Source organism: Littorina saxatilis, linkage group LG16 (assembly GCF_037325665.1).
Source record: "Littorina saxatilis isolate snail1 linkage group LG16, US_GU_Lsax_2.0, whole genome shotgun sequence".
Taxonomy (NCBI): Eukaryota; Metazoa; Mollusca; class Gastropoda; order Littorinimorpha; family Littorinidae; genus Littorina; species Littorina saxatilis.
This window is the reverse complement of record NC_090260.1, coordinates 12,475,797-12,479,932: the sequence shown is the minus strand read 5'-3', so window position 1 is coordinate 12,479,932 and position 4,136 is coordinate 12,475,797. Positions and strand designations below refer to the sequence as shown.

At 39.9% G+C, this 4,136-nt stretch overlaps 1 pseudogene; it reads left to right on the top strand.

Annotated features, from left to right (window-relative positions):
- The first annotated feature begins 575 nt into the window (after positions 1-575).
- On the top strand, positions 576-1,360 carry LOC138951312 (putative nuclease HARBI1; annotated as a pseudogene).
- Positions 1,361-4,136: the final 2,776 nt, after the last annotated feature.

Genomic DNA, 4,136 nt, shown 5'->3' with positions numbered 1-4,136 from the left:
AGTTTTAAAATTCAAATCTTAAAATAAAGACCAGAGCTCCTTTAAAAACCCAAAAAGAGCTGTAGAGCTGACCTCTGTAAAAATACTTTTCAAGCTCAAGGTGCCAAAATACTTTTCTCGTTGATCATACAGATCAGCACACTCGGTGATAAAATGACTCACAGTAAAAGCAGTATCACATGCGTAGCACCATGGTGCCTCTTCTCTTTTAAGCAGATGAACATGAGTGAGATAAGTGTGACCAGTATGTAACCTGGCCAAAACACTTTCTTCTTTTTTATTTGAAGCCACTAAAGGAAGTGGCTTTAACAGGTCAGGAAGAGTTTTATACAATTTGTTTTCTGTGCAGGTAGACCAACGGTCTTGCCAGAGTTTTAAGCTGTAACAAAGGGTCTTCCGACGTAAGTCAGTAAAAGGAACAGTGTAAGCATCAAGGCTATGATATGTTGTAATGGGCAATTTGACGGTGTAAGCATCAAGGCTATGATATATTGTAATGGGCAATTTGACGGTGTAAGCATCAAGGCTATGATATGTTGTAATGGGCAATTTGACGGTGTAAGCATCAAGGCTATGATATATTGTAATGGTTAATTTGACATTGTAAGCATTCTGGACTGGTATTCAAGAAAGCTCTTTAGCGCCACTTGGCCGCATGGTGGCGCTGTTTGAGCTGTAAGTCGCGCTAATCAGCATTCACGAAAGCCCGTTGAGACCCGCCAAAGTCATGTGACGCCTTCATAGTTACAGGACCTACCCCTCGTCTCTACAATCGCTAACACCGTGTTATCTTCGTGATTCAAGATGACGGCCTTCATGATGTTGGAATATGCCGAGAGAAGAAATCTGAGAAGAAACCGTATTTTCCGGGATCGCATTCATCCTGTGGATAAATATGACGATGTAGATTTGTACAGAAAGTTTCGGTTCAGGCGACAGGACATCATGGACCTGACAGACGAAGTGGCAGACGATGTGTTGTTGACGAGCCGTCGTGGAGCACGTCTGCCAAGTTTGCAAGTGTGCTTGGCTCTTCGTTTCTTTGCATGTGGAACTTTCCAAGATGTTTGTGCCGAGTTAATCGGTGTAAGCCAACCAACGGCAAGTCGGACAATCACACGAGTGACGAATGCCTTCCTGCGACATTGCCCTGAGTGGATTCGGATACCAACTCTCGAGGAAGCACGAAGAACCAAAGATACGATTTTTTTGCCAGCACAACTGGCCAAATGTGTTTGGATTTATCGACTGCACGCATGTTCGCATTCAGGCACCAACAGCCAACGAATATGAGTATGTGAACAGAAAGCATTACCACTCAATCAACGTACAAGTGAGTACTGTTTTTCCCCGATCTTAATAAGTCAAGTCAAAATTCTGATACCATTACTCATTAGGTTTGAGGTTTGTTATTGGTACCTTCAGTTAAGACCACAGAAGTTTGGTTCTTTCTACAATTATATGAAGGTCTGGATAGTTCACTGAGTTTCAAGAGGATTATATATATGTAACATTTATATTATATATTATTATTAAAGCAGTCTTTTTTTCCCTGTGCATAATCATGTAGCTTGTCACACTAAGTTGACACACAATGACACATTTACAAACAATTCTAGTTCAAAACTGTGAAACGTCTCTTCCCCGAAAGTTTAATTGTGGACACAAAACAACCCCTGTCAAACGTGTTTTTATTTCATTGCGTCAACCCATTCTTTCTTTATTTGGTGTTTAACGTCGTTTTCAACCATTCAAGGTTATATCGCGACGGAGGGAAGGGGGGAGATGGGATAGAGCCACTTGTCAATTGTTTCTTGTTCACAAAAGCACTAATCAAAAATTTGCTCCAGGGGCTTGCAACGTAGTACAATGTATTACCTTTCTGGGAGAATGCAAGTTTCCAGTACAAAGGACTTAACATTTCTTACATACTGCTTGACTAAAATCTTTACAAACATTGACTATATTCTATACAAGAAACACTTAACAAGGGTAAAAGGAGAAACAGAATCCGTTAGTCGCCTCTTACGACATGCTGGGGAGCATCGGGTAAATTCTTCCCCCTAACCCGCGGGGGGGAAAATACACCTGTATTTAAAAATAAATACACCTGTAATTAATAATAAATACACCTGTAGTAAATAGTAAATACACCTGTGTTTAATAACAAATACACCTGTATTTAAAAATAAATACACCTGTATTTAATAATAAATACACCTGTATTTAATAATTCTTTCTTTCTTTCTTTCTTTATTTGGTGTTTAACGTCATTTTCAACCGTTCAATGTTATATCGCGACGGTATTTAATAATAATAAATACACCTGTATTATTCAGTTATTAGTCACGTGGTTAAGCGACTTAAAAACTTGGACTGGGAATCCACATGAAAAACACTAAGCTTAAATACGCGTCTTCATCGCCTCGCTTTGCCGCCTTTTGACAGAACAGCTCAAGATGGCGGGGGCGGCAAATGTCCCTGATGTTTTGGAAGGTTTGCGAGTGCAGTTTAACGCTGTTGCCCAGGCTCGCACAGCACTGGGTGGGGGTAAGTTAATTGTTTTATCAGACGAATTCGGTTCTTGTGACGTATTCCCCACGATCTACACCGAGTCAGTGGGGCATCCACATCCAGGTTGAACTTGAACGGAGGCCTGTGCGCGTTTTTGACCAAAGATGCAAAATGATGGAATTCAGTGCGAGAATTAGCCGCTATATTGTGTTATCGGTAATCTGGAACTTTAGCGTGTTAAATTCATAGCTCATAATTCAGAGGCATTTAAGTCTCCAAATTTGTAGAACCTGTACTTGTAATCATAACAAGTCATTTTAGATCCCTTTGAAGTTACGGAATGAACTCTGATGAACTGTACGAATGCATTTCGTTTTCATGGGTCAAAGAAGGAATTATCTGTGTGACCAGACAAGGGAGACAACTCTTTCCTGTAGATGATGTCCCATGGTTGACAACGTACACCATTTTCGGTGCATTTTTGTCACGCTAAAGTTCAAGATTACCTTGTTATCTCTGTGTGTGTGAGTGTGTGTGTGTGTGAGTGTGTGTGTGTGTGAGTGTGTGTGTGTATGTGTGTGTGTTCCAGAGTGTGTGTATGTGTGTGTGCGTGCGTGCGTCTGTGTGTGGGTGTGGGTGTGGGTGTGTGTGTAATCCGTTGTAAAGTGTATAATATGATTATTTGGTGGCGCCGGCAGTTGTACGTATATAATCTCATATGGAAAGCCGTTTGGCTCATAACAAACCTTGATTGACATGGGTTAAACTCCAGAGCTGTGTACCAGGGAAAACCATGTTATGAAGTAGACTTTTTATTTTATTTAACTTGAGACATTTAAGCTGTACAAATTAATTTCATTCACAAATGTGACCCTCCACCACGAAATGAGTCGCATGTCACCTCGCGCGGTTCTGCGCTAGGCTTAATATAAGTCCGGGGAGTGTCTGGTAACAGTGTGAGGGTCACCTTAGTCACAGGCTTATAACTCAAACAGTTGTCGCTCTTTTCTAAAACGGTTTTCACCACTGGATAGAGCATAAAAAACTCTTTATGAAAATGTAAAAATATGAAAATCATGCAAAGGTGACATGCGACTCATTCCGTGGTGGAGGGTCACAAATACCAGTTTCATAAATATCCTTGGCCTGCAGAGATAGAATAACAAATTCTTGCACATTTTGTTTGTCTTAGTGGTCAGTAAAAATACAAAGGTTTTAAAGTAAAGCACCTTCATAACATGGAAACCGGAAGTTGTGACATGAATTTGAATACTACTAACACTACCAAGAAAATAATATATTATATATTCTATGTTGTTTTGTTGCAAGTCTGCATCATTAACAACCTGGAGTATTTCTGGAAAAAAAAGTATTACTAAAGAAAATATGTATACTCTCGATACTCTCCATGCACATGATTTTTGTGCAGACAAGAATTTATGCAATTCAATAAAAGGGCGACCACCCAGTAAAGTCTTGGTTCAATTATGTTCTTTTTATGGTTTAGTTGTTAGCAACAATGTAACTGACAAACTTCAAACTGAATTTTGGTGCTTTCCTCTAACATAGATGTGAGCTTGGGAACGACAGTTACGGTACACATGCACTTTTGTGCATCCGTG